Here is a 19436-nt window from a genome sequence, read left to right as displayed (position 1 = left end):
CTCAGTATGAATAATACTATCAATGACATACAGTGCACTGGCCATTAGGTTCCATCAAAGCAATTGCCGTCTGCCACAAAGGAATCAAACTGAATGAAACCTGTCAACTACGCTGTACAGGTTATTAAAAAATACATACCATGGGACTGATTTCAACCTTTTATGTATAGCCATTTATATAGCTGCAGCAGCAAAGAATTTCTGCCCCCCCTCCTTCCCCGCTCTCAGTTATAGGCACATTTATGAACATATGAAAAATGATGGACAGGAAAAGACCTCCTGGTCCATCCATCCTGTTCCATACAATCGTAATGGCTGATGTATATAATCCCCACCCCATCCCGGGCCATGTAAATTCCACAGACAGGTAAAAACCCAGGCCAATTAGGACGGGGGTGGGGAAATCTTCTTTTGGAGATAAGAAGAATTTTGTGAAAATTGTGCTCTGACAAACTGAAGAAATAACTCACAGGTCAATTTTGCATTCAATCAAGTGCCAGAACTGTAAAGACTGAAGTGGTAATGTTATAGATGCAAGTAGTCGATCTGTAATGGATTTTTAAGCATCGAACATAGAATTACATAGAATTTACAGCACAGATTCAGGCCATTCGGCCCAACTGGTCTCTGCCGGTGTTTATGCTGCACACGAGCCTCCTCCCACTCTACTTCGTCTAACTCTATCAGCATAACCTTCTATTCCTTTCTTCCTCATGTACTTATCCAGCTTCCTCTTAAAGACATCTATGCTATTCCCATCAATCACTCCATGTGGTAGCAAGTTCCACATTCTAACCACTCTCTGAGTAAAGATGTTTCTCCTGAATTCTTTATTAGATTTATTAGTGACTATCCTATATTTATGATCCGTTGTTTTGGACTCCCTCACATGTGGAAACAGAGCGAGTCATCTCGCAAGAAGAGCTCCATAGATCTTAAAAAGTATCACAGTAGATTGCTGCTAAATTCTTGCATTACCTGGAGGAGACGTATGAATACATTGGGATAAATTTTAGCCCCCCCAAGAACTGGTGGGTTGGGGGTGGGTGGGCAGTGAAAATTGTTGGTTTTGGGAGCAGTACCGAATCCCGGCTGCAACCCGCCGATTTCTGGGTTTGACCCAGACGCATCTGGGCGCACGTGCGCTTCTGCAGCCCAGATGCGTCTGGGTCAAACCCAGACCATATCCAATTAGAGGGTGAGAAGGTTGATTCTCAAACAAGCGTACTGAGCTTGAATAAAGGAGACTATGATGGTATGAGAGCGGAATTGATTAAAGTGGACTGGGAAAATAGATTAAAGGGTAAGACGGTACATGAGCAGTGGTGTTCATTTAGGGAGTTATTTTACAACTTTCAAAATAAATATATTCCACTGAGGAAAAAAGGGTGTAAAAGAAATGACAGCCATCCGTGGCTAAGTAAAGAAATCAAGGATAGTATCCGACTAAAAACAAGGACATATAAGGTAGCCAAACTTAGTGGGAGGATAGAAGATTGGGAATTCTTCAAAAGACAGCAAAAAGTAACTAAAGGATTGATTAAGAAAGGGAAGTTAGATTATGAAAAGAAATTAGCAAAAAATATAAAAACAGATAGCAAGAGTTTCTATAGTTATATAAAAAGAAAAAGGGTGGCTAAGGCAAACATAGGTCCCTTAGAGGATGAGACCGGGAAATTAATGGTGGGAAACATGGAGATGGCAAAAATGCTGAACAAATATTTTGTTTCAGTCTTTACAGTAGAGGACACTAAGAATATCCCAACACTGGACAAACAGGGGGCTCTGGGGGGGGAGGTGCTAAATACGATTAAAATCACTCAAGAGATGGTACTCAGTAAAATAATGGGACTCAAGGCGGATAAATCCCCTGGACCTGATGGCTTCCATCCTAGGGTCTTGAGGGAAGTGGCAGTAGGGATTGTGGATGCTTTGGTGATAGTTTTCCAAAATTCCCTGGACTCAGGAGAGGTCCCGGCAGATTGGAAAACTGCTAATGTAACACCGTTATTTAAAAAGGGTAGTAGGCAGAAGGCTGGAAATTATAGGCCAGTTAGCTTAACATCTGTGGTGGGTAAAATTTTGGAGTCTATTATTAAGGAGACAGTAACGGAACATTTAGATAAGCATAATTTAATAGGACAAAGTCAGCATGGCTTTATGAAGGGGAAGTCATGTCTGACAAATTTGCTTGAGTTCTTCGAGGATATAACGTATAGGGTGGATAAAGGGGAACCAGTGGACGTAGTGTATTTAGACTTCCAGAAGGCATTCGACAAGGTGCCACATAAAAGATTATTACTTAAGATAAAAAATCACGGGATTGGGGGTAATATTCTGGCATGGGTGGAGGATTGGTTATCGAACAGGAAGCAGAGAGTTGGGATAAATGGTTCATTTTCGGACTGGCAACCAGTAACCAGTGGTGTTCCACAGGGGTCGGTGCTGGGTCCCCAACTCTTTACAATCTATATTAACGATTTGGAGGAGGGGACCGAGTGCAACATATCAAAATTTGCAGATGATACAAAGATGGGAGGGAAAGTAGAGAGTGAGGAGGACATAAAAAACCTGCAAGGGGATATAGACAGGCTGGGTGAGTGGGCGGAGATTTGGCAGATGCAATATAATATTGGAAAATGTGAGGTTATGCACTTTGGCAGGAAAAATCAGAGAGCAAGTTATTTTCTTAATGGCGAGAGACTGGAAAGTACTGCAGTACAAAGGGATCTGGGGGTCCTAGTGCAAGAAAATCAAAAAGTTGGTATGCAGGTGCAGCAGGTGATCAAGAAAGCCAACGGAATGTTGGCTTTTATTGCTAGGGGGATAGAATATAAAAACAAGGAGGTATTGCTGCAGTTATATAAGGTATTGGTGAGACCGCACCTGGAATACTGCATACAGTTTTGGTCTCCATACTTAAGAAAAGACATACTTGCTCTCGAGGCAGTACAAAGAAGGTTCACTCGGTTAATCCCGGGGATGAGGGGGCGGACATATGAGGAGAGGTTGAGTAGATTGGGACTCTACTCATTGGAGTTCAGAAGAATGAGAGGCGATCTTATTGAAACATATAAGATTGTGAAGGGTCTTGATCGGGTGGATGCAGTAAGGATGTTCCCAAAGATGGGTGAAACTAGAACTAGGGGGCATAATCTTAGAATAAGGGGCTGCTCTTTCAAAACTGAGATGAGGAGAAACTTCTTCACTCAGAGGGTGGTGGGTCTGTGGAATTTGCTGCCCCAGGAAGCTGTGGAAGCTACATCATTAGATAAATTTAAAACAGAAATAGACAGTTTCCTAGAAGTAAAGGGAATTAGGGGTTATGGGGAGCGGGCAGGAAATTGGACATGAAGCTGAGTTCGGATCGGTCAATGCCCTGTGGGTGGCGGAGAGAGCCCAGGGGCTATGTGGCCGGGTCCTGCTCCGACTTCTTGTGTTCTTTAGATTTGTGGTTGGGATCAGATCAGCCATGATCTTATTGAATGGCGGAGCAGGCTCGAGGGGCCGATTGGCCTACTCCTGCTCCAATTTCTTATGTTCTTATGTTCTTATGCAGCCCAGAAGTTTCGTCAGCACTTAAAGCCGACGGGCCTAAAGTTAAAGGTCCAATTAACGCCGTTGAAACAGGAAAGGGGATTAAATTTTTGTGTATTCAGCCAGACAAACGATTTTAACTTTCCCTTTTACATGTCTCCCGTGGACTCTGAAAGACGCCATGGAAACGGAGGCGAGTTGCAGCGGGCACTCGTTTGGACCTTTAAACCAATGAATGACACATGAAGAAAAGGTGAGTTTTTCCAGCAGGGTAATCAGTTCTCTCAGACAAACCTTTGGCTGGGAGTTCTTTGTGTTTAGACTGAGATTTCTTGGTGCACATTCAGAATTCTTGTGTTCACACATATTCACCTACATTTTGGACCCCCTCAAACTGACACCATCAGGATGGGGGGGACACAATGGATTTATTCAGCAATACATCTGAGGAGGAGGCACAGTGTGCAGTCCTGGGAGTTGCAGCTCCACAAGACAGAGGTGCGCCACAAGGACCTGCAGAAGAGCAAAAAGGGGACCAGCGGAGGGGCTGAGGTCGCAAGAGGCACTTCAGTAGTGAGAGGGTCTACAGACAGAGGCTGAGCTTCCTGGATCTCTGAGGAGCAGTGCCTACGGTGGCTCAGACTGAATCGCCAGGTGGTCGCAAATATCTGCAGGATCCTTCATGCAGAGCTGATCCTGGCTGGGCCTTGTGGCCACGCATTGCCCGTCATTGTTAAAGGAACCACTGCCCTCGGTTTCTTCGCCTCCGGATCCTTCCAGGGCACCACCAGTGACATCACCAGGATCGCTCAATCGTCTGCACATAAGTGTGTACAACAGGTCACAGATGGCTTGTTTGCCAACTTCCCCTGTGGCGACATCAGCCAGACTGAGAGGGCAGTGGGTTTCCACTCTCTGGCTGGCTTCCCACGGGTACAGGGTGCAATTGATTGCACACATGTAGCAATCTGAGAACCTGCACGTGAGCCAGGACTGTTCATCAACTGAAAGGATATCACTATCAATGCATAGCTGGTTTGCTGGTTTGGAAGAGGTTTCTGCAGATGTGTGCCAAATTCCCTGGCAGCTGCCATGATTCCTTCATTTTGCACAAATCTAACATCCCGGCCCTCTTCCACGCACAAAACAGATTTAAGGGATGGCTCCTTGTATATGGATCATGACACCTCAGAGAAACCCCACCATCAAGGCACAGCAGTGGTACAATGACAGTCACATCACCATACAGTCTGTCACTGAACAAGCCATAGGAATGCTCAAGATGCACTTCAGGTGCCTGGATTGATCTGGGGGATCCCTTCAGTACTCACCGGTGACGGCGTGTAGAATAATAGTCGTGGGTTGCGTCCTGCACAATATCGCTCAACAGAAAGGGTTACAGGTGGATGAGGTCCCATGCGCTCATAAAGCATCCGCATCTGCCATCAACATTGAAGAAGACGAGGATGAGGAGGAGGACGATGGGGCGAACCATCGGCAGAGCAGCGGTACACCTGGCTGCATGTGATGCTAGGGAGTCTCTCATATTTGATAGATTCCCATAAGGAGATCTGCAATGTGAAGATAGTGAAGTACTCAGACCACCTGGAACAACCACCGTCACCAACACCAGCCCCCACCTCCGTTTGCACACATACACAAATTGTAAACGCGCCCAATGGGTGGCATCAAGACTCGCCGTTCATGATGAGGGACATGCAAGGGCGCTTTCACGAAAGGGACTCAAGAATGAACAAGACGTGGCAGTGGTTGTGAAAATTATAACACTTAATGCGCAGCTAAGAAAAAATGATTATAAATTAAAAACATGATATTACGTCGGACACCCTTGTAATTCCCTTGGTGATCACAAAACCTTCACCTTCCTCTTCCTAGTACTTCTACGTGGTGCATCCTTTGTGGCTTCAGCAGTGGTAGGATGCTTACCTGCCCTGACAGGTGAGGTGCTCTGGGCCTACGTTGTCTGAGTTTTGGAGCCCGTGCGGGCTCCACCAAGGATGCTCCACCTGCACCTGTGCAGGGGCAGACTCGGTCATCTGGAGAGGAGGCAGCATTGCGGATACCAGTTGGTGGGGGGGGGGGGGGTTGCAATGGGTGAGATGTTGGAGCGTTTTGAGTGGAATCTCCACTTCCATGTCCCCTTTCGTCATCATCCCTCTCCTGGGCCAGGGCCACATCACTCCTACCACCCTGCTGGACAACAGCTTGGAGGACATTTGTGATGCCTTGTAAGGCCTGTGGGGTTCAAAACCCCTTTAACAAAAGACATTTGAAGAAAAGGGTTAACTGTACCCCTTTTAAACAAAGACATTTGAAAACCTGCAAACACAGTAACGTGGCAAACTATGTTTCCCTCACTGATGCTGATGGCATTGGAGAAGTAAGAGATTCGGTATCAAAGACATTGTACTGTGAATAGATATCCAGAACATTAAATAAATAAGTTAAATGGATAATATTGAGCTTTAAGCATTGTCAGGCATTCAAAACACATAGGCTTTTGGAAGCATAAGCTTTTCAACACAGCAGGGTTAAGGTAAGAAAATGCAACAAGGACATACATCAAAGACGTGGGATCAGGAAAGCAATGATAGGTGTGTAAAAAGTATGGGCTTCTCATTCCTATCTGGTAATCTGTTCAAAAGAACTGGGATTTATAAAACATCACATAGTATTGCACCCAGCATATAGTCAAATGGTATAAGGAATGGATTTGAAGTCACTGAAGCATTGGAGATGTAACGACCATTCAGAATGTCTGGGCGTAGAAATATAAGGGGGCTATCTCTACATGAAAGGCCATAAACAGAGACAGTAAAGGGCCTTTTACAACCCATCGTTCGAGCACATGGTCTTTTCTACATCAAAGGGACTCCAGTCACATGATCAAAGCCTAAACTGTCAATCATTGAAGTATGTTAATGATTGAGGCATAGCAACAGGGAGCGATTGGAGAATCCTACGCCCTATTGGTAATAAAACAATATAAGAAGACTTTGAGAGAAGAACAGTCTCTTCTTCACCACCCGGCAGTCACAAGGAATGCACACTGCAGTTGAACATCATGCAAGAAAAAGAGGACCTCGAGTACTGAAGAGCTGATCAACCTTCAGGCCCGATGAGCAAAAGCCTTAGTTTAAAGGTTGTATATATATTAATGATTTGCCTGATGTGTATGTGAATTGTTAAAGTCATTACATAATAACGTTGTGAATTATTAACTGTATAATGAAATTTTATAGAGGAAAGTCATATATGGTTTGGTTTTGCTTCATGGATGCTCGTATGAATGATAACGTCATTAATTAATTATTTTTGATTAACAAAACTACCATGAGTGAGGGTGACTTTCTTTGCTCGACTATTCGTCCAGTGTCCAAAATTCACACAAAATAAGGAATTCCCGACAGGCTACTGCTAATGTATCTGTCTGCCTGTTTAAGGCGGCAGACTGTTGTTCACCCTGAGTCTGCATGGCCGTTGTGAGGGCCTGAATGGACTCATTTGTGAGCTGTGCTTGAAGCGCTTTGGAGATTGCCATTCTCTCCATCGCAGACATTCCCGCACTTACCTGTACTTCCGGTCCACTAATGCTGGAGGTAGACTCCTCCACCTTCTCCGCTAATGTGGAGACTGAGTGTGGCAAGTCTTCCAGTACGTCGCAAAGATGCATCTGTACCTTGATCCTTCTTTTCAAGGATGGCCCCCGGGGTTCAGCATCTGTGTCCAACTGAGCAAAGCTTGGAGAGGATTGCGACCACCGACGCGGATTCTCCACAGCTGCCCCTGCCACCAGTGTCTGCTCGTGCTCACATGTGAGTGGTGAATCACCAGGTGACATCCCAACTAACTCTCTAATAGTACCCGCCGAGGTGTGAGTATCTGCGCTGGTGCATGGCTTGCTATAATTTGACAGTGTGCCCTCAGAGGCATGGAGCTCCTCTGAGGAACTGCCCTCGACAACGTCGTCGGCCTATTCAGCACTCCTTGAAGGCCCTGGAAGAGAACATACAGCAATATTAAGTATCACGGCAGAAGTGATGTTGCGATGAGCGTCCTGAGGTGTGCAACAGGTCAATCATTGATAACATCAATTCACGTTGTGTGTAAGGGATGTTAAAGTTCTGTCACCAGACGTTTGCGGGGTGCCAGTCTCTGCATTTCTGACGGCCAGGCATTCCTGTGTCCAGCTTAGTTCCAACGCTTCCTCCTCCACCTCTGTCAGGGCCACTATTTGTGGTGGCCCCTCTCCAGTCCGACCCCTCTCCCTTGCATTTGGCACTCTCTTCTCCTACAAGGGGAGAAAGAACAGACCTGTGAGTGAGGGTGGCAGGGTCACCCAATGGATGCATTGCTTTAGGTGAGGCTGCCCATGAAAGTGATGCATCAGAGGGTGACTATCAGACAGATTCATGACATTACATCAGGATTAGGTTGAGTGGGGAGGTGGGTGTGCAAATGGGGAGGTGAGGAAGTGCACAGAGTGAAGGTAAGTTGATAATGAGACTTGAGTGATGTGATGGAATTGGCTTTGCAAGACAGAGTTTGGGGGTGGGGTGGGGTGATGAGCACCACAGAATGTCGGTGAATCAGTAACTGTACTCACTTTCCCTACATGGTTAGGTCATTAAATCGCTTCCTGCACTGCAGCCAAGACCTGGGTACTGTGCTCCTGCTGCTGACCTGTTCTACCACCTCCAACTACACCTTCTTGGTAGCAGAAGCAAGTTTCTATCACCTGGGTATAAGAACTCCCTCCTGCTTCTCAAAGCAGCCAGTAGTATCTCAAGGGAAGCGTCCGTGAACCTGGGTGCTGCCTTTCCTCTAAGTCCTTGCATTCTGCTTTTTACTCCTTTCTCCTTCAAAATCCATTGTTGCATTGTCTCTTTAAATAGTGGGCTTTAAATCGAGTCATGTGGATGTGCAATACATCCACTGCGCAGCTTGGAGACATGAAACCTGAAATAGAATTAAGGGCCTTCAATTGTGTTGCGATCGCTCGAGCACAAATTTTTTTCCAGTTTCCAACCCGCTTATTGACCTCCCTGCTGAGATCCCGCCTCATTGTTAAAATTTACCCCATTGAGTGAGATCCATTGGAATATAAGGAGACATGGTTATTTTCAAGAAAAGGTCACAGAAATAAATTCAAGACTACTACTTGGCAGGCCTGTACAATATTGCTTCAAAGTTGTTATTTTTAAGCACAATTTCTATTAACCTATAAAATTCAATTATGAAATCTTATCTCTTCCTGCTAGTTTTTAGCATTTTACAGATGTGGTGAGAGGAAGAAAAAAATGGAACATGAAAAAAAGATAATGGAAGAAAATAATCTCTTTTTCTGATCAGTTTCTTCATAAATTTTAGTTAACCTTTTACAAAATATTTTCTTTACATAGTACGTGATGAAATAGTGAGAAATTCAATACTCAGAAGGATAATGCAACTTTGTTATTTTATACTGTTATCAGGTTTATTGGCCAGTTGTAGATAAATAGAGGTAATGTGAGTGAGACAGATAAATAGAGATACAGCACAAGTCTCCTTTGGGATCCATAAAGATATCTTGAGCAAATCTTATGAGATATTGGATGATACATTATAAAACCATAGATTTGTCATATCATATGAAATACAATTGGATACCTCAGAGGATTTAGCAAGTGTGGCAGGATTCTGTGGCAATTCAAAGCCCATTAAGTAATGTTAGAAGATATTATTATTTTGTATCATTAAGAAGAAAGTAACCCGATGGGTATGTAGGAAATGTGAATGCTAAACCCTTGGCACATGAGAGCTCAATAAGTAAGTAAAGTGAATTTACAATCCCAATATGTAACATATATTAGCTGACAGGTCTCAGAAGAGACTTTTTCCTTTTGCCAATATACATCTACTAGCAGATGTGTCATGGTATTGTCTTGAGTCTGGAGCACAGTTGTTCTGTTTAGCTGACAACCTGGTCACAGCACTAAATAGGCAAATCCAGATCATTAATGAGCTGTCGAGGTCAATCAGAGGCCAGTTGTAACTGAAAATGTCAGTTTCCAGTTCATAGACGGGCTTTCCTTCTCTCTTATTTTTTCAAGATTGCTTTGCTCCCGTGATGTGCACATTAGGAGTGTGTTGGGTGTGCAATAGACAGTAAAGCCCTAATTTTAACCCTGCCCACCTGGTGGGAGTGGTGGGCGGAATTTTAACCCCTCCCCAATGATGGGGGTTAAAATTGCAAAAATCTGAAACCCGACCACAACCCACTGCAAACAGGAATGCTACAACACGGGCCATATGGCAACCAGATGTGTCATTGAGCAAGCCGTCGGCATGCTCAAGATGCGCTTCAGGTGCATGGACAGATCTGGGGGCCCCCTTCAGTGAGGGTCTCTGGGGATAATCATGGTGCGCTATGTTTTGCATAACATTGCGCAGCAGCGAGGACTAGCGGTGGAGGAGGAACAAGCCGCTCAGCGCTCCTCATCTGATGAGGATACCCCACCCCACAGCTTCCACGTCCTCTTTCGCTGTCATCCTTCTCCTGGGCCAGCAGCACATCGTTCTTACCTCTCTGCAGGAGAGCAGCTTGGAGCAGGTCAGTAACATCTTGCAAGGCCATAGATAGGTAGGTATCTGTCATCGTGTTTAAGGCAGCAGTCATGTTGTCATCCAAAGTCTGCACGGCCATGGTCAAGGCTTGCAGGGACTGATTAGAGATTGAAGTTCCATGGAGGAGGCCACTCTATACATGGAAGATATCCTCGTAATGGCCTGTGACACCAATCCACAAATGCTTGAGCTGGATTCCTCCGTCCTCTGTGCTATTGTGGACAATGCGCCTGGCACAACTGCCAGTATCTCGCACATTTGCTGCTGACCCTGGCTCTCCTATTCATCAATGGCCTCAGGGGTTCAGCATCTCTGTCCAGCTGAGCAGAGCTTGGAGAGGAGCACGCTCCCCCGACACGACAGGTGTCCCTGCCGCCACTCCCTGCTCATGATCACTTGTGAACAATGATTCACCAGGTGAGATCCCACCGAACTGTCTAACAGGACCAACTGAAGTGCTTGTACATGCGCTGGCGCCTGGTTCGTATGTGTCCGTTGACAGTGCACCCTCAGAAGGTATTAGCTCCTCTGAGGGATCGTCGTCTGGAAGGGCCACGGGCTGCTGTTCTTCACATGATGGCCCTGGAGGAGAAAAGAGACGGATATAAATTAGTAATGGCAAAGTAAAAATGTTGAAATTTAGCGTAATTAAGGTCATCATATTTAATTCAGTGCTGAAATCAGGTCAACATGAGTGAGTGTTGTATGAGATGTGGGTCGGAAATATTTAATGCTGTCACTCTGCAGGAGCGAAGTCCAAGTCTGGTCATCTCCGATGGTCAGGGAGGCGGATATGCCACTTATCTCCATGACCTCCGCCTCTGCAGTTGATCAACTGAATGACCTGTGGCGAGCCACTTCTGGCTCTCTCCCTCTCCCTTGTATTTTGTGCTCTTTTCTTCTGGAAGGGGGAATGGTAGATCTGTGAATGTCTGTAAGGCATATGTTCACCCGATGGATGCAGTGCATTCAGTGAGGGTGACTAGCAGGCACATGCATCAGTGCCACTGGAATGCATTTAAGGACATGTGCTGAGAATTGGGTGAGCTGACTGAGGTTGCATCACATTGCATAAGGATTGGGGTGAATGGCAGTGGTGGATAAATGGGGATGTGAGGAAGTGCATATAAAGTGAACCATGGGTGATCTTGAAACTTCAGTGGCTGTGAGGAGTGATGTGATGGAGTATGCTTGACAAGACAGAGTGAGGGGGGGAGGGGTACACTACTGGATGTAACTGTGCTCACCTTTCCTGACCTGGTTAGGTCATTAAACCGCTTCCTGCACTGGATCCAGGCACGGTTAACAATGCTCCTGCTGCTCACCTCCTCAGCCACCTCTAACCACACTTTCTTTGTGACCACAGCAGGCTTCTTCTTACCTCCTTCCTGCTCCTTACTGCACCCAGCAGTTCATCAAGTGATGTATAATTGAAGAGGGGTGGCAGCCTTTGACCGTCCTGACTCCATGTTCGAATTTTTCCGCTGCTGTACAAATGCTCCCAACTCCTCCAAATTCCATCTTTGCATTGGCCCTTTTAAATAGTCGAGTTGAGATTGCATCATGCGGGTGCGCAGCACGCCTGCTCGTGCGCGCTGGAGACGTGAAACCCGGAATTAAAATGATAACGGGGCATCCATGTTGAACTCAGATATTCTCACGCATCCCACCATTTTCCGCGTTTCCCGCTCGCTAGCGCCCCCTACCCCCTGCTCAGATCCTGCCTCAGTGCTGTCGGGCCCAGTATGCGAGGGGGGTTAAAACAAAGTTTAGTTCCCAGCAGCCATTTTAACCGTCAGTATTTTTTTTTTTGCTTGGGGACTGGCGCCTGGCCCAGGCAAGCAGGAGCTTAATTACAATGTAAAAGTGGTGCTCCGATGGTGTCAGCTGGAGCCGCACGCCATTTTAGCTGAAGATCGACGTAGTCCCGCCCAGTCCCGAACCTGCCAGTAAAATTTGGTGGCTGGCAGGATCATGGCCGGAAGAGGCTCAGGTAAGTTTTATTTTTTGATTTAACGTTTTCCTCGTGGGCTGAGAGGAGCAGGAATACTCTTCTTAGCCCCACAAGAAAACCTTGGGCTTCCCCACCCCCAGCCATGATCACCTCAGGATCCCTCCGCCCGATCGGCTCACTTGACTGCCGGGAACTGCCCCTTGCATGCTCAGCAGCCCGAAATCCTGCTCCTGCCCATCGGCCTCCACGTCATTCCCGCCGGTTTTAGTCAAGAGTCTCATTTAAATGAGGCCTGAGAGTTAAAAGCTCTCGGGCCTCACACTGAGGGGGCTCTGGATGGATTGCGGCCCACATCGGCACCTGCACTCTTGCCCCAGGTTAAAATCGAGTAAGTGTAGCTACTTGGAAATATGCTACGGGCCAATTAGAGGTCAGTATATTGATTGTAAATTGCTTGTGACACAAAATGAAACGTTTGGCTTTCTTTCTGTTTTTATTTGCACCTGGGCTCATTTTGGACAGAGGAAATGCTGTTTTATAATAAAAGGAGCTTCATAACATGGACATGCGGAATGAATTATCACAATTGGATAAGTGAGTTGCTGCAGCATAACATCTTGCAAAAAAACCCCATGATTTTCACCCTGGAGTGCAACTTTCCTTGTCAGTTTCCCTACTCACTGGTACTTACATTTTAATCAGCAGTTTGTTTTAAAGTGCTAATGTTTTGCCTCTCCTGATCTGCCTAAATGTGAAAGAAGCTTCCAGCTGGTTACTGGAGCAGCTGCTCTTACAGTCAGCCTATTAATTTAAACCAAGCTCTAACTTTAAACAGTGCCGTTGAGCTGAGCGCTTACCAACCATATAGCCAGCTGCATCGAGTTACATCGAAACTACAGCACTAATACAAGCCATTCGGCTCAATTGGTCTATGCTGGCGTTAATGCTCCACATGAGCCTCCTTCCTACATATTTTGTCTAACTCTATCAGGACACCCTTGTAATCCTTTCTCTCATGTGCTTATCTAGCTTCCCCTTAAATGCACCAATGCTATTTGCCTCAACTACTCCTTGTGGTAGTGCATCCCACACTCTTACCACTCTTTGGGTAAAGAAGTATCTCCTGAATTGCCTATTGGATTGTGTCTATAGATTGTGAATAGTGTCTATTTTATATTTATGACTCTAGTTTTGGGTTCCCCACAAGTGAAAACATTTTCTCTACGTCTACCCTATCATAATCTTAAAGAACTCTATCAGGTCACCCCTCAACCTTCTTTTTTCCAGAGAAAAGAGCCCCATCCTGCTCAGTCTTTCCTGATAGGTATATCATCCTTGTGAATCTTTTTCGCACCCTCTCCAACGCCTTTATATCCTTTCTATAATATAGAGACCAAAACTGTGCACAATACTCCAAGTGTAGTCTAACCAAGGTTCTATACAAATTTAACATACATAACTTAAGAACATAAGAAACTAGGAGCAGGAGTAGGCATAAGGCCACTCAAGCCTGCTCCGCCATTCAATAAGATCATGGCTGATCTTTGACCTCAACTCCACTTTCCTGCCAGATCCCAGTATCCCTTGATTCCGTTAGAGTCCAAAAATCTATCGATCTCAGTTTTGAATATACTCAACAACTGAGTATTCACAGCCCTCTGGGGTAGAGAATTCTAAAGATTCATGACCCTGAGTGAAGAAATTCTTCCTCATCTCAGTCCTAAATGTCCGATCCCTTATCCTGAGACTATGTCCCCTAGTTCTAGACTCTCCAGCCAGGGGAAACAGCCTCTCAGCATCTACACTGTCAAGCCCTCTTAGAATCTTATGTTTCAATGAGATCACCTCTCATTCTTCTAAATTCCAGAGAGTATAGGCCCATTCTACTCAATCTTTCCTCATAGGACAACCCTCTCATCCCAGGAACCAATGAAGCAACTTCTTTGCTTTTCAATTCTATCCCTCTAGAAATGAACCCTAGTGCTTGATTTGCCTTTTTATGGCCTTATTAACCTGCTTTGTACTTTTAGTGATTTGTGTATCTGTACCCCTAGACCCCTTGGCTCCTCTATCCTGTTTAGACTCTTATTATCCAAGCAATATGTGGCATCCTTATTCTTCCTACCAAAATGCACCACCTCACACTTATCTATATTGAAATTCATTTGTCAATTACACACCTATTGCACCTCACTAATGTCCTCTTGCATTTTGACGCATTCTTCCTTTGTATTAACCATACCTTCCAATTTTGTGTCTACAAATTTTGCAATTGTACTTCCGATTCCCGAATCCAAATCGCTAATATAAGTTGTGAACAACAGTGGTCTCAGCAACGATTCCTGTGGAACATCACTTCCCACCTTTTGCCAGTCTGAGTAACTACCCTTAACCCTCTACTCTCTGATTTCTGTTTTGCCAGCTTGCTACCCATTCTGCTCCATGTCCCCTGACTCCACATGCTCTGACCTTCGCCATGAGTCTACAATGTGGTACCTCATCGAAGGCCTTTTGAGAATCCAAATATATTGCATCTACTGCATTATTCTTATCTTCTCTTTCTGTTACTTCTTCAAAGAATTCAATAAGCTGTTTCGAGTAACCAGCTAGAAACTTCTTTATATTTGTTATACAGGCTGAGAGAGGCATTTGAACTATGCTGCTGATTAAAATTAAAATGCCTGTGAGGGGAATGATTGGACTGCAAGAAATGTATATCCCACAAGTGCCCCACAGTAAATATCATTCTAATTATACTTTGTTGTTCACTGCTCATGGGCAAGAATTAGGAAAACATGGTGCAGCTTCTTGTAACAGTCACTCTATTCATCTCCTCCTCTCCAATTCTTCCTTTCTCTCTCCTTATTTTCCACACTTTTTGTCTCCCTTTCTCTCAATCTCTCTGTGCCTATCATATACTTTCACTGTTGTCTACATCACTGGATTTGTCCATCCAGAGATAGACATCTCTGACTGTCTATCACCATTTGTACAAGTTTCTCCATTCTGTCTTCTCTCTTTACCTCTCACACAGTTTCTAGCTTTCTCTCTGTATCTATATCTATCTCTGTCTCTTTCATGCCTCGTACTCTATGATCCTTGTACATTTTCTTTACCTTTCATACATCTGGGTGTCTCATTCTGTCTTCCCCTAGCTTGGATTTTCTGATGTGGCTGAGGTTTGCACCCTTATGGCTAGAAATGGATTTTGCACAGATACGAATGGCAGTTTATTCCTGCACCATTTTTCTTGAGGTTAGCTCATTATCACGATTATGTACAAGTCCAGCTGTAGATTTGAATGCGTGCAGGGTGCACGCTCGTGGTGAGAATGGAAAGTTGCACATAAGTGAAATTTAAAGAGATGAGGACAATTAGCGAGTTTCAGAATAGGGAGACAAAAATTCTGAAACCCTCTGGAAAGGCTCAGAAGGCATCTTAGTCCAATAGCAGATTTTCCCAAGGTTGAAGGAGAGGGGACTAAGATGGGACAGGAAAAAATGAAGGGAAAGGGAACTCAACATGCAGGCAAGTGATGGAGCAGCCCAGTATCTGATGCCCTGTCTGACAGCTGCTGAAGCGAAGGTAGTGCTGCAGGAGATGGTTTCGAGGAGGGTGACACTCTGGCACTCCATGGCACCATGCCCATATGGCACCATTGGAGTCAAATTCTAGGCCGTAGCTGATGGTTGTTGTCATTCGATCTTCCAGCCCCATGCTGCACAGTAGCTGCAGGTGCTCTTAGAGTAGCTTTGCAACTGGTTTTCTATGACCCAGACCCTGGGAACACAGTTCCATATGGTCATTGCCAGGTAGGCATGTCAAACCCTGCAGATATGATGGTGGGATCCTGATGGATGCAGTAAATTATGGTACACTAGCTGTTGATCTTTCTGGAATGCCTTCTTCCATACAGTACTGCTGAAAGCATTATGTACCATTGGGTCATTTCCAGGTGGGCGTGCAGCATCGTGGTTATTCAGACATTTGCATATCTTAGTGGTGCCATTGGATCTGTAGGCCCAGGTGTCTTTGGGATCATGAGCTTCTGCTGGCACTAATGATCTGCCAAAATGAGGTGTGTATTTCCACCCTGGTGGTGCAGACAATAATCTACTGTGTGTGAAATGCAAACTGTGTGTGAGGAAGAGAGTCTATGAAAAACAAAATGCACAAGGGACAGAGAGAGAGAGAGAGATGGACAAAGGGAGAGACAGACAGACAAAACCATGATGAGGAGAGACAGCTGGGACTGCAGGAAGAAGTGTAGGTACCAGTGTTTATTTTTCCCGATACCTTTATTAAATTCAAAGTTGTTTTTGGTTACTTACTTTGCTGGGGGGGTGGACGGGAGGACCTGTTCGCCTCTGATTCCTGATGTTTAAGTGATGAGGTCACGTCTAATTCCTTCGTGCTCTAATGGAGAAGGGACATTCAATCCCTGGTACATTTGTTTTTGATGGTCTGGTAGTTATTTTGAATCGATTTTATGTCACTTAATGCAGCAAGACAACTTTTGCCAATACATTTGAACACTAAAGGAAAAGAGGCAACATGTGCACTTTGGGTTACTCTATTTGTGGGTAAGTTTGATCCCTGGCTGAACATTATCTGATTCAGTTTGACAGTTTACCGAGCATGGCAGGTAAACATGTATCTGCTGCAGATAAGATTTTCGCTGGTGACCTATGATGACCTTCTACTCTGTCATCATGGAGTTTGTGCAACTGCATAAAAAAGTGGAATAATATAACAACAGCATCAAAGTGTGTCAGGCCTATCTCAGTGGTCGCACTCTTGCCTCAGAGTCAGAAGATGTGGGTTCAAGTTCCACTCCAGTGAGCACATAATCTAAGATGGCAGTTCATTGCAGTACTGAGGGAGTGCTGCATTGTTGGAGGTGCCGTCTTTCAGATGAGATGTTAAACCAAGGCCCCGTCTGCCTCTCAGGTGGATGTAAAAGATCCCATGGCTCTATTTCAAAGAAGAGCAGGATAATTTTTCTGGTGTCCTGGCCACTATTTATCCCTGAAACATCACTAAAACAGATTATCTGGTCATTATCACATTACTGTTTGTGAGACCTTGCTGTGCACAAATTGGCTGTCGCATTTCCTGCATTACAACACTTCAAAAGTACTTAACTGGTTGTAAAGCATTTTGGGACATCTTGAGGTCATGCAAGTCTTTCTTTCTTTCTAAAATGTGTTAATTTTTTATCACTAACAATACATGAATCAACCTATGCAGCAACTTCAATAGCACATATTACTGCAGATGTATGTTTTCTAATACGGGGCTCTATTGCTTTTAACTTTTTTGCACTGACAGATTTTCAACATCCACTGGTACAAAGCTTATAATTGTGATATTTCTAAATGTATTCTGAATTAAATTGAAAGACATCGCTAACAAGTGTTAACCCTTAGGCTCCTGCATGTTGATTCCTGGGCTGAGAGGGTTGTCCTAAGAAGAGAAATTCAGTAGAATGGGCCTATACTCTCTGGAGTTTAGAAGAATGAGAGATGATCTCATTGAAACATAAGATTCTGAGAGAGCTTGACAGGGTAGATGCTGAGAGGCTGTTTCCCCTAGCTGGAGAGTCTAGAATTAGGGGGCATAGTCTCAGGATAAGGGATCAGCCATTTAGGACTGAGATGGAAAAATTTCTTCACTCAGAGGGTTGTGAATCTTTGGAATTCTCCATCCCAGAGGGCTGCGGTTGCTCAGTCGTTGAGTATATTCAAGAATGAGATCGATAGATTTTTGGACTCTAAGTGAATCAAGGGATATAGGGATTGGGCAGGAAAGTGGAGTTGAGGTCGAAGATCAGCCATGATCTTATTGAATGACGGAGCAGGCTCGTGGGGCCATATGGCCTACTCCTGCTACTATTTCTTATGATCTTATGTTCTGCTGTGTGTTTAAAGTGAGCTTTCAGATCCTAAAAGTCAAACGTGTCATTTCCAGACCTGTGCTTAACAGAAAGAATTGACGTCCAAAGTGGTAAGTTAATGTTATTTGGATTATATTTTACTTCTAATGTGCTATATGACAAGATTAGAAAGTTTTTGATCTTAAATTCTATTGATTTAAACTAAGTCACAGAACACTGGCTCCCTAAAACATACTGCAACTTTCAGAGCAATAGTAATTTTTTAAAAATTTGTTGCTCCTATTTTAAAAATGAAAGTTCATTTTCCATTCCTCTCCTGTAAATTATACAGCAGTGATAGTGGCTAACTTCAAAATATATTAAAACAGTTTTCTTTAAGGAACCACCATAAAGCCTTGTTTACATGTTTACTGACAAGCATTCGTTCTTTGCCCCGACACTCAATGGGCTGGAATTTGCTAGAACAGGGAATGTGCCCTGTTGGACATTTACCTGCACCCTTTAGCTCAAGAATGTTTTACCCTGTAAGTTGCTGGAGGTGTGAGCTGATAACGGGGCAGGGCATCTGGGACCTTGGTGAACAATAGGACCAACAGTGTATCTCCTTAACCAATGAGATTAAAGGACTGAGAAATAAACAGAGGAAGGACTGAGAAGGAGGGTGAATTAGAGTGGGTGAATTTAATGTCAAATCAGGTACAGAAAGAGAAATAAAGAGAGGGAAAGAAAGATTGGATTAAGACAGAAAGGAAAAGTAAGAAAAAAATATTAAAATTTTAAAAATTTTTCATTTTTAAAATCTCCAACAACAATTTATTACCTGAAGGAATGAGACTTCACAGTTTAAATTGTTCACTTTCTAGGCCAAAGAGTTTGATTGGCAGTCATTAACAATTATCTCGTTGTTTAAAGGGTACTTACGCTATTAATGACTAGATTTAACTTTGTGGCAAATTTAATTGGCATTTAACGTGCAAATGCAGCAACCTCATAAAAGTTATAGGAAGGTTAAGGGCAAGCTGCCGTTTTCGCGAGGCTAACAGCGGAGCGGTGCAAATCATCCAGCAACTCATGGTGATTCGCAATTCATGGGGTACCTCTTCTTCGCCACAAGTTGTTGACTAATTTGTACATTAGTAATGATGTGCGTCATTCACATGTTATTATTTTTTCAGTAAATTCCAGCCCATTATATAAAATAGAGCCTATACTTGTGGGAAGGATATAGAGGAGCAAATTTGCAGGGAAATTAGACATGTGCAAGAGCCATAAAGTAGTGATAATGGGGGACTTCAACTACGCTAATATAGACTGGGATAATAATAGTGTAAGGGACAAAGAGAGGGAAGAATTTTTAAAGTGTGTTCAGGAGAACTTTCTTGACCGGTACATTTCCGGCCAAATGAGGAAGGAGACATTGTT

This window comes from Heptranchias perlo, chromosome 19, assembly GCF_035084215.1.
Source record: "Heptranchias perlo isolate sHepPer1 chromosome 19, sHepPer1.hap1, whole genome shotgun sequence".
In the NCBI taxonomy this organism is placed as follows: domain Eukaryota; kingdom Metazoa; phylum Chordata; class Chondrichthyes; order Hexanchiformes; family Hexanchidae; genus Heptranchias; species Heptranchias perlo.
This window is presented reverse-complemented; position numbering follows the sequence as displayed.